We start from the raw sequence: 12062 nt of genomic DNA, 5'->3' as shown, positions 1-12062 counted from the left end.
AGATGAGCATGTGATTGTTGCCCTTACGCCTGCTTACATGAGTTACTGACTTATGGATGTTGGAACTCTCCCTGAATCCTGAGGTCAAGCTAACATGATCTAGTTGGTGAGCTTCCCGATGAATGTTTGGAGTCTGCTCACCAGTGATTCATTGACAAATTTTCCATCTATGTTAATCAAAGATATTGACCTGGAGTTCCTTTGTCTGAATTTTCCTTACCTGGTATTGGTATTTAAGTAATACTTACATCATAGGAGAACTTTGAAGGTGCCCTTTCTATATTTTTTTGTTGTTGTTTTCTTTTGTGAACAGATTGAAAACTTTAAGTTGCAGATCTTGAAATTTCATTAGAATACTGATACAAATTCATCTGGGTCCGATCTCTTTTCAGTCAGAAGTTTTATCTTATTTGTTGCAGATATATTAGGTACATTGATATTTGATGTTATTTAATTCTGTTTCTCTAGCTCTCTCTCCCCCTCCCCAACACCCCCAGATAAACTGTCTATTTGGAGAAAGTGTGGTCTTTTGGAAAAGTGTGGTGTTGAAATTATCTACTCTCAGTCAATTAAAGTTAATCTGTGTCTTCAATTCATACTCTTTTTTAAGTAATTATAGATTCATTTGCTTTTTTTCTTTTCTTCAGCTTGAAGTTTTATATCTAAATTCCTTGATTTGAAGACAATAAATTCTTTTGGCTTATTTATAACCTCGAAAGTCCTTCTTTCTCCTTCAACTATGGCAGATAGTTCTGCTGGTTACAACTGAGATTGCTCTCTGTGGTGTCTGTGGTGTCTGTGGTGTCTGTGGTGTCTGTGGTGTCTGTGGTCTCTGTGGTCTCTGTGGACTCTGTGGTCTTCTGGAACTTGAACAAACTTCCTACTGGCTCTTCTGGCATGTAAAATTGTTATTAAGAGAACAGGTGCCATTCTGATGGGTTTTCCTTTATGAATGATCTATTTTTTGTGTCTTCCAGTATTTTTCTTTATTATGTATATTTACTATTTTAGCTATTATATACTGTAGAAAATTTCCTTTTTGCTCTTGTCCATTTATATTCTATGTACTTCTTGTATTTGTATGAGTATGTTTTCCTTAGTTTGTGGAAATTTTCATATACAATCTTAGTGAAGTATCTATGTCGTTGACCCATGATTCTTTTATGACTATAATTTGAAGATGTCATCTTTTTATGATATCCCTAAATTCTTATACATTCCCTTTATGCATTTTAATTTTTTCCATATTATTTGCTTAGGTGTCTAATTCATCCTCTATTTTATCTTTGGGCCTAGATATTCTCTCTTGTACCTGATTGCTTTTTACAGTTTTCTAATGCAATTATTGAATTTTTTTCAATTCCATCTTTATTTTTGCTTGAGTCATCTTCAATACTTTAGTTAATTCAGGTTTAAAATCCCGAATTGACATTATTTCATTCATTTGTACTCTTGTGCAGTTTTGACCATTGCTCTAGCATTTATTGTTATTCTATCTATGTCATTGAGCTGAGCTTTTTTTTATGTTTTCTTTAAGTTCCTTGAATTATTTGAGTTTATGCTTTTATTTTAACCTCTGTGTTCTGAATAACTAGGCAGTTCTTATTGGATGACATTTATATATACATATACACATACACATACATATATATATATACATACACACACACACACACACACACACACACACACACATATATATATATATATATATATATATATATATATATATACACACACACACTGGAATTTTTATATTGATTACATTCTTGTGATGAGATCTGGACCTATAGACATTTTCTATTGACTATGTATGTGTCCGATGTGACATTGTAATTGACCTGCCCTCTATCCCAGAAACAGTCTGTAGTTTTCATGTGTTGCTGGCAGGTTTGGGCAGATACCTAGGATGTGCAAGAAAGATTAGGCTCCAATAATATTTGTCACAATCTTGTGACTCTTTATAATGGTTTCATGGTACTTTTTTAAATTTCATTTTCATTTTTTATTGGTTATTTTATTTATTTACGTTTCAAATGTCATCTCCCTTCCCAGTTTCCTCTCTGTAAATCTCCTATCCCCTCTTGCTCCACTGCCTTTATGAGGGTGCTCCCCCAGCTGCTCACCCACTCCTGCCTCAGTGCCCTAACATTCCCCTACCCTGGGTCATTGAACTTCCAGAGGACCAAGGGACTCCCCTCCTAGTGAAGGCAGATAAGGCTATCCTCTGCTACATATCCAGCTGGAGCTGTTGGTCCTCCCATGTGTACTCTTTGGTTAGTGGTTTAGTCTCTGGGAGGTTTTATTTGGGGGGGTCATGTTTCTGGTTGGTTAATATTGTTATTCTTTCTACGGGGTTTCAAACCCCTTCAGCTTCTTCAGTCATTGCTGTAACTCCTCCATGGGGGGTCACCATGATCAGTCTGATGTTTGGCTGCATGCATCTGCATCTGTATTGGTCAGGCTCTAGCAGAGCTGCTCAGGGGACAGCTATACCAGGCTCCTGTCAGCAAGCTCTTCTTGGCATCAGCAATAGTGTCTGGGTTTGGTGTCTGCAGATTGGATGGATCCCTAGGTGGGGCAGTCTCTGAATAGCCTTTCTTTCAGGCTCTGCTCCACTCTTTGTCCCTGCATTTCCTTTTGACAGGAGGAATTCTAGATTAGTATGTTTGATGTGGGTGAATAGCCTCATCCCTCAACCAGGGGATGTGTCTCTCCACTGGATATGGTCTCTACAGGTTCTATCTCTCCTCTGTTAGGTATTTCGGCTAATTCCTCCTTATTGGATCCTGGGAACTGCTTGGGTCTCTGGCATCTGGGACTTTCTAGTGGCTACTCCTAGTTCCCACACCCCACTGCCACATACCTACTTTCAAATTTCTGATCCTCTGTACTTCTTCCCCACTTCCTCCCATATCTGAAATGCTCCCCTTTCCCTCCCCCTCCTCTCTCCCTTTCAGACCCTCTCTCCCTCTACCTCCCAAAATTATTTTCTCACCTTTCTAAGTAGGACTGTAGCATCCATACTTTGCTGTTCAGAATATTGTAGTATTCATAAATTTGTAGATGACTTTTGTCAAATATATAAATTTAGGACTCCTTAATAAATTTTATTATGTAAATTAATTCTTGTGTCACAGAACCAATTTCTAAATTCTGATCAATTAGTATAATTCAAAGTATAATATGGCTAAAATATGCCCATAGAAATCTTTCATGTGCATGTAAATAAGACAGTGGAAATGTGTCAAAGCCAGACATAAAGTGATGAGGTAGAAACCAAGGTTGAGTTAGTTGTGTGTGCTATTTAAGTTTAACACACACACACGCACACACACACACACACACACACACACACACACATACACACACACACTATTGTAATTTATTTTAAAAGTGGTAAATATCAGCCGGACAGTGGTGGTGCACACGTTTAATCCCAGCACTCTGGAGACAGAGGCAGGCAGATTTCTGAGTTCAAGGCCAGCATGATCTACAGAGTGAGTTCTGGGATAGCCAGGGATAAACAGAAAAACCCTGTCTCCAAAAATAAAACAAAAAAAAAGTAGTAAATATCTGTGTTAGTTTAAACTATAAAGTCAGTAAATAATGATTTTAAACTATATGAACAACAATACATATAAATGATAAATAATAAATGAGATGAATAGGAAAATTTAATAGATTGTTATATGCCACATGTACCTGATGCTTCAATGTAGAGGTCAGTGTTGGTCTGCCATAAGCACTTACAAAAAGCTCCTTATAAATATAATTGAGCCGGGCGGTGGTGGCGCACGCCTTTAGTCCCAGCACTTGGGAGGCAGAGGCAGGTGGATTTCTGAGTTCGAGGCCAGCCTGGTCTACAGAGTGAGTTCCAGGACAGCCAGGGCTATACAGAAAAACCCTGTCTCGAAAAACCAAAAATAAATAAATAAATAAATAAATAAATATAATTGAATTAAAACACTCAAATATGAGGAAGATTACTGGCAATTATAGAAAAGCTGAATTCTTAGGGATGCTTTTCTAAGATTTGGATTATATCTTTAAGATGTTTATATTAAATATGTTTACAGCTAATTTGTCCAAGGGCTTCAAAATTGAAAGTGTAAAAGCAGGGTTGTGAAAAAGACTAATACCTTCGTCTGAAAAAGCAGTGGAGAAGGTGGCAATTTATTCATCATGTGCCTAAAATATAATTTCTACCTTAGATGCAACAGAATGCAGTGCATTAGAATTAGGAACTCATTATGCACAACTTCACATTAATGTAGACTATATAAACCATTTTTAACAGTGACATTAAAATAAATTACATATATAAACACTGATCCAATTATTGTTCTTTTGAATTTTCTATTCATTTACTTCAATTATTCACTTTATAGTTTTTAAGACACCAAAAACACTTTCAAATTGTTCAATTCATAGTTCATGTTTATCTTCAAAGATTTCTCAAATTTCTAGTTTGAACATGTAAAAATTAATAAGGTAATAAATTTATATTTGTTTATTATAATGGCCTTTGTTTTACACAAATTACTAGCAGTTAGTGTTTAAATATATACCTATAAGAGCTATTAATACTGATTAAGAATAATGTGAGAGAAAAACTGAACTAAAATCCAATATAACCATCAGTGTTTCAGAGCACTTCAAAGGACCAAATCTGAGCACTGTCACCTCTGCTGTCTCAAACCCAGACCTGTAAATAACACTAATTCTATCAAATTGGATGGTGAGGGAAAATGTAAGTCCTCATGCTGTGGAAGACCAGTTTTTAGATTGAAAACAGACAAAAAAATTAATCATGAAATGGTGTCATAATTATAGATGAAAAAATTCTCTCCAGGTGAGAAAACAATGTAAAATCTGAAGAGTTTATGTAAAACACAAAAACCCGTAAAATTATGTACACAAAAATATTCAATGAGGCACTAATGTAGAATATCAAATACTGAACTAATGCACGCTAGATGAGTGATCGAGTTACATATGGGCAAAAGTGGACATAGTCTTAGAACTTAGAACATGAAGTTGGGGTCTGAGGCCAGGCATACCACTTGAAGCCAGAAACTGGAAAGGAAAACTCTATATTTTGAAATAAAATTCAGTATCAACATATGTCTGTAATTAAACACAAATGCACACACACTCACACACATACACACACATGCAACACACAGACATATACACAGAGACACATGACAAGCAGTGATTGGTAAAGGAAATGTGAATAATGACACTGTCTTGATTTGTTTGGAATACTATAATTAATTATAAAAAAACTGGGTACCTATCTTCATTTGCATTTCATTGCTGTGAAGAGACATCATGGCTAAGACAACTCTTAAAAAGACAAAATTTAATTAGGTCTGGCTTACCATCTCAGAGGTTCATTTTAGTATCATTGTAGAGGCAGGCTGATAGACATGGTGCTGGAGAAGGCAAGAGTTCTCCATCTTGATCCAAAGGCAGCTAGGAGGGGGCTGGTTTCCTTAGGCAGTAAGGAGCAGGTTCTGATTCCACACTGGGAAGAGCTTGCGCATGGGAGCCCTCAAAGGCCAAATACACTGTGATGTGCTTCTCCAACAAAACTCTCCTGCATTAAAGCCACACATCCAAATAGTACTCCTCCCTATGGCCAAGCATTGAAACACTAAAGACTAGGATTTCACTCTTATGCTTGAAAACCTTTGTGAACCCTAAAAAAAACCAACAAGGAGCTAACTCCGGTATAATTACATTAGTCTCTTTATTACAAGCTAGAGACTGGGCTTACACACCACCAACCTGCAAGATGGAGGACAAGGTTTTACAGGAAATGGGAGCAAGTGACGGGGTCTCTATCCTAGTGAGCATCTAATCGTATGATTACTTTAAGCTGACAGGTGGGTGTTTTGAAGCAGGACATTATACAATCAAAAGTGGTCAGAAACTACATCTGAAACAGTCAGACTAATCTTTGATTAACCGTAGCTAGAAGCTAGGGAATAATTCTTAGGTATGGGTCAAGGAAAAGCTGTGGGGTCCTTCCTGGTACTTGGGTGCAGCTTGGGTTTAGCTGTAGGCCAAATTCTCAGGTCATTGTGCTTTTAAGATGGAGGCCTAATATCCACTTATCAGAGAATGATGACAGGAACCTGAGATAGCTGTCTCCTAAGAGGCTCTGACAATACCCGATTAATACAGAACTACAGGCTCACAGCCAACCAATGGACTGAGTACAGACTCCCCAAAGAAGGAGGTAGACAAAGGACCCAAGGAGCTGAAGGGTTTTAAGTCCCTTAGGATGAACAACAATATGAACTAACTAGTACCCTCAGAGCTCCCAGGGACTAAACTCCAACCAAAGAGTATACATGGGGGGACTCATGGCTTCAGCAGCATGAGTATAGCAGAGGATGGCCAAGTTGGTCATCAATGGGAGGAGAGGACCTTCGCCCTGTGAAGGTTCTGTGCCCCAGTGTAGGGGAATGCCAGGGCCAGGAAGTGGGTGGGGTGGTGAGCAGGGGGAGGGGAGAGGGAACAGGGGATTGTTTTAGCTTTTTTTTTTTCTTATTTTATTTTTTTCTTTTTTCTTTTGGAGGGGAACCTGTGAAAGGAAATATTGTAAATAAAGAAAACATCTAATAAAAAAAAAATCAAAAAAAAAAAAAAAAAGATGGAGGCCTACCCCAAGATAGAGTAGGAGTAGGTTTGTCTTCTCACCACTGTGAAAATTTCAGAAATAAGAAACAACCATTTCATAACACCCTTAATAAGAAAAACACAATGCAAATTTTATTTTGATTACATATCGTTTAGCATCATTTGGGTGACAATTACTATGTGTTTGCATGTGTGTGTATGTGTGTGTGTATGTGTGTGTGTATACACGAATGCACATGTGGGTGTTAAGGGTGAGGACTTAAATGTGATTTTTAATTCATCCAGAATTTCACCTCTACAAGTTTATCATATAGATAACCATTTATGTATTTGAAGAGTGATATAAACAAATACATGTATCTTATTTTATTTTGTAGTGAATAATAAATAGTTTTGATAAGTTTATGACATTAAATTTGTGAATACCCATATGCCCTTTGGCGAATTCATAAAAACAAATTGACCATATGTTTCAAAGATATCTTTTAATTATTTTTAAAAAGGGAAACTTTACATCAATTATTCCTTGGATATAATATTAAGTTAGACATTTGCATCAAATGCTTTTCAAAAACTGCATGTGATGGTTACTCTTCATTGTCAACTTCATTAAGATATCTGAAGAGATTAGTTACAATGCACACTTCTATGTAGGTTTTGTGTTTGTGTGTGTCTTAGTGTGTTTGTGTGTGTGTGTGTTTAGCCATTCTTCTTAAAATTAATGAAGTGTGTAGCTGAAGAGGACCCAGAGAGAAGGAAGAAACAACATCCTGTAAGCTGGAGAGGGAAGGGGACTGATGGACTAAGGAAGGAGAGAAAAGCCCAATTAACAGAGGTATCCTCCCTCTCAGCTTCCTGCCTATCTTTGAGAGGAGACCACACGACTGGATACTCCACCTCAATATGAATCTAACATCAGTGTTCCCATGGGTTACATGCAGACTGAAATTTCTAAGCCCATAGAATAACATATATAATTACTCCCTTTAAATTGTACTTTCAGGTCTTTTGGTCTCAGCATTGAGAAAAATAGCTAGTATAAAGCATTTTGAAACTAAACTAATTTCAATATATAAATAAATCACTGTAGGTGCACTTAAAGTTTTATAATTAAGTAGGAATGACTACCCAGAAAACTTCTATAATGAATTTAGATATAGGTTGGTGTTGGTTGTTTTGTTAAAATTCTTTGTTGTTATTGGTTTTGTTTTGGGGGGGTTATTTTTGCTTTTTTTTGTTTGGTTTTGTTTTGATTTTTATTTTTTATTTTTTTTTGTTGTTGTTCCAAAGCAGGGGGGAGGGTGCTGGGTTGAGGCCTGGCTGAGGCTCTCTCTCTCCCTTGTGGCAGGGGGCCTGCTGATGAGGCTTGGGTCGCTCTTTCTTTCCCAGTACTGACCTGTTTGCTGAACGGTACCTTAATTAAAAAGGAGGCAATGTATAAATGAGTTGTTTTATTGTAGGAAGGATTAATATGCTAGTTAAGTAGAGAGAAAGAAGAGGAAGGAGAGAGAGAGAGAAAAGAGAGGGAGAAAGCAAGAGAAGAGAACAAAGAACAGAGAGGAGAGAGAGAGGAAGAGGGAGAATGAGAGGAGAAGAGTAAGAGAGAGAAAGTAAGAGGAGAGGAGTAAGAGAGAGAGGGAGAGTAAGAGAGGAAGAGGAAGAGCAAGAGGGAAGAAAAGTAAGAGGAGAAGAGTGAGAGAAAGAGGAAGTAAGAGTAAGAGAACAAAAGAGTGAGGAGGGGGCAAACCACCCCTTTTATTGTATGGGGCGTGGCATGCCTGGCTTGTGGTCAGATGACTGGGTGTAAGTAAGGTCAAGCTAGAATGCTGGGAGCTTCAGGCGTTGTCTGCCTGATAGAGCACACATCTCCTGCAGGGGCGGCTGTGAGGGGTTTGGGCTTAAATCTGAGTCATTGGTCTCTGGAGCTATCACTGAACTCCTACCATCCCTTGTAAACAAATTTAGATTGTTCAGTGGGTCTCCGGGGTTCCCGGGTGGCTGCTCTACTAGACTCTAGCTGTCAGAACTGCCCACTGCCCCACATTATTATTATTTTTTTACAGCAGCAAATTTGGGCAGAGATTATGGAGTCCATACATCCCCTCTTCTATCTCCCCCACTCAGCTTCACTCACTCTCCATATTCTGTAACTCAATAGTACATGCATTACAATTAGTGAACATGTAAGAGTGAGTTAAACCACGACAAGGTCATGTGTCCCAGCAGCATTGGCTCTTGGGATTGTACATTGATGATTTTACAAAGTACATTATTATTTCATAGATTCACATTGTGATTCAGAATCCTCAGCTCATCTGCCTCCCCATGCTTATCTTCTGCTTCTGCCTGGAACCTGTTAATCTTTTTACTGTCCTGCCTTTTCTAGAATGTCACATATCTATCATCACACAGGTTCTGATTTTTATATTTCCTTCATTCTTCATTTCTTCCTTGCCTTATCTCACTATTATTATTACTATTATTATTATTATTATTATTATTATTTTGCATTGAAAAACAATTTTTAAAATTTATTCATCTACTGATGAATGTATTATTATTTTGGTTTTTTTTTCTTTTAAGATTTTTTTTTGTCTTATGTATTTATTTATTTATTTATACTCCAGATTTTATTCCCTCCCCCTGGTCCACCTTCCAACTTTTCTACATGATCTACCTCCTCCCCACTCCCTTGTCTCCACTACCCACCATCCATCTAACCAGACCTCTAAACTACCTGGGGCCTCCAGTCTCTTGAGGGTTACGTGAATCATCTCTGAATGAACACAGACCTGGCAGTGCTCTACTGTATATGTGTTGGAGGCCTCATATCAAATGGTGTATGCTGCCTGGTTGGTGGTCCAGTGTTTGAGAGATCTTTGGGGTGCAGATTATTTGAGACTGCTGGTCCTCCTACAGGATCACCCTTCTCCTCATTTTCTTTCAGCCTTTCCCTAATTCAACCACAGGGGTCAGCAGCTATTGTCCATTGGTTGGGTTTAAATATCTGCATCTGTGTCTTTCAGCTGCTTCTTGGATCTTTTGGAGGGCAGTCATGATAGGTCCCTTTTATTGTGATCACACCATAGCCTCAGCAATGGTGTCAAGCCTTGGGGCGCCCCCTAGAACTGGATCCCACTTTGGGCCTGTCGCCGGACCTTCTTTTCCTCAGGTTCCTCTCCATTTCCATCTTTGTAATTCTTTCAGACAAGAACAATTATGGGTCAGAGTTTTGACTGTGGGATGGCAACCACCTCCCTCACTTTTTTTTTGTGGTTACTTTTTTCAGTTCTTTATATATTTAGGATAGTATCCCTTTATCAAATGTGGGGTCAGTGAAGATATTTTCCCAATCTGTAGGTTGAAGATTGGTATTATTGTCTATATCCTTTGTCTTACAGAAGCTTTCCAGTTTCAGGAGAACCCATTTATCAGTTCTTGATCTTAGAGCATGAGCCATTGGAGTTCTGTTTAGGAAAGTTACCCCTGTTCCAATGGGTTCAAGGCTCTTTCCCACTTTCCCTTCTATTAGATTCAGTGTATCTGGTTTTATGTTGAGGCCCTTGATCAACTTGGACTTGAATTTTGTGGAAGGTGACAAATATGGATCTATTTTCACTTTTCTACATACAGACAGCCAGTTAGAAGATTTATTGAAGCTGTTGTCTTTTTTCCATTGTATATTTCAGGCTTCTTTGTCAAGATCAAGTGATCATAAGTGTGTGGTTTTATTTCTGGGTCTTCAATTCTATTCCATTGATCAACGTGTCTGTCTCTGTACCAATACCATACAGTTTTTATCACTATTGCTCTGTAGTAAAGCTTGAGGTCAGGGAGGGTGATTCTCCCAGCCGTTCTTTTATTGTTAAGAATTGTTTTCATTATTTCTGGTTTTTTGCCTTTCCAGATGAATTTGAGAATTGCTCTTTTCATGTCTTTGAAGAATTTTGTTGGGATTTTGATGGGGATTGCCCTGAATCTGAAGATTGCCTTTGGTAGGATGGCTGGTTTTACTATAATAATTCTGCCGATCGAGGAGCATGGGAGGTCTCTCCCATTTTCTGAGATCTTTGATTTCTTTCTTGAGAGACTTGAATTTATTGTCATACAGGTCTTTCACTTCTTTGGTTAGAGTTACTTTGAAATTGTCAATTAAATTGAAACAAACATTGATTAAAAGTCATGCATAGGTTTTATGATGATTTAAAGATACTGTCAGCTCTCAGCTCAACAGGTGTGTTGTAACAATTCTCTGTGGCTTTCTGTGATTCACAGAACCTTGGTCTTGTGTGAGTTTGAACTTTTTTCCTGTCTTGATATTAGATTAACAAGTACCATATGAAAAATGAGTTGAATCTGAAGTTTTTCGACCTAACAGGATCCTCATATGCTATAATTAGCCAGTAGAATACTTCCATTTATTTCTCACATCATGCTGAGCTTTTCATCATCTATGTGTCACAAACTAATGAAATACTTTGTTTATTTCTTTTCATCAGCATTATATATTTGCTGCTGATTTATTTCTGTAAAAAAATTGTAACTTTGGTTATGTGTTTATTCTCTCTAAGGTTAACCTTGTCCCTCCTATTTGTTTTGTTTTGTTTTGTTGTTTTCCTTTATTTTAAGGGTCTTTACAGTGTGATTCTGTCATACAATGTGTATAGGAGATTTTCTCATTTTCATTTCTTGCTCTTTATTTTCTTTTCCCACATTAATTATCTTCCCCTCAATAAACACATGCCCAACAATCAAAGAAAAAATTTTCACTTTACTTTTCTCTGTCTTCCACATTTCCTTGTATAGTGTAGCTAGATGTCTTATGTTTTATGTATCATTTCATGCCTTGCATTCTACCATAAATGATAATTTCTCTTTGAGTCACTGGAAAGAATTCTTCAGTTTATAAAGCTCTGTCTTTGCACTTCAGTAATGTCATAAGGTCAGATGATGTAAGCAAACATTTGCTCCAGTCTACTGACATAAAAAATAGAGACAATGAAAACCTGAGGCCATGGCGACGTTCTGGTTTGTGCTACCACTAAGGGCCATGGCTGGGTCCGAGGTCCTGTGAGGGTTAAATGGCTATTATTTTCTCTATGCTCAACATTGGAATATCAGTATTCATCAACAGTTTGTAGTTCTGATCTCTTTAACCTCTTCACTAGCTAGCTAAGCATGTAATGTATGATAAATACTTTCTAAATCAGAGTGAATCTCAGACTTGTCAGAACAACAAAAATATATGTAGAAGCAGCATTGCCTCATATATCAAGTCACATAGCAGTCTTATTACCTTCTTTCTTTGGAAAACATGGGAAACTGATGATCCCATTCACCTTTTACTTAGGTTCTACAGATGCAAACTCAGAACCTCACACTTGTACAGAAAATGTTTATTTCTCATT

The 12062-nt window shown here is 37.5% G+C and overlaps 1 protein-coding gene across 7 annotated transcripts in view; it reads left to right on the top strand.

The window, feature by feature from the left end:
• Positions 1 to 12062, top strand: part of Lrp1b (LDL receptor related protein 1B) — a 1939581-nt gene that overhangs the window by 1237528 nt on the left and 689991 nt on the right. The window lies entirely within an intron of this gene.

Source organism: Mastomys coucha, unplaced genomic scaffold (assembly GCF_008632895.1).
Source record: "Mastomys coucha isolate ucsf_1 unplaced genomic scaffold, UCSF_Mcou_1 pScaffold15, whole genome shotgun sequence".
Taxonomy (NCBI): domain Eukaryota; kingdom Metazoa; phylum Chordata; class Mammalia; order Rodentia; family Muridae; genus Mastomys; species Mastomys coucha.
Note: the sequence above shows the minus strand (reverse complement) of the source record. Positions and strands in the feature narration are given on the sequence as shown.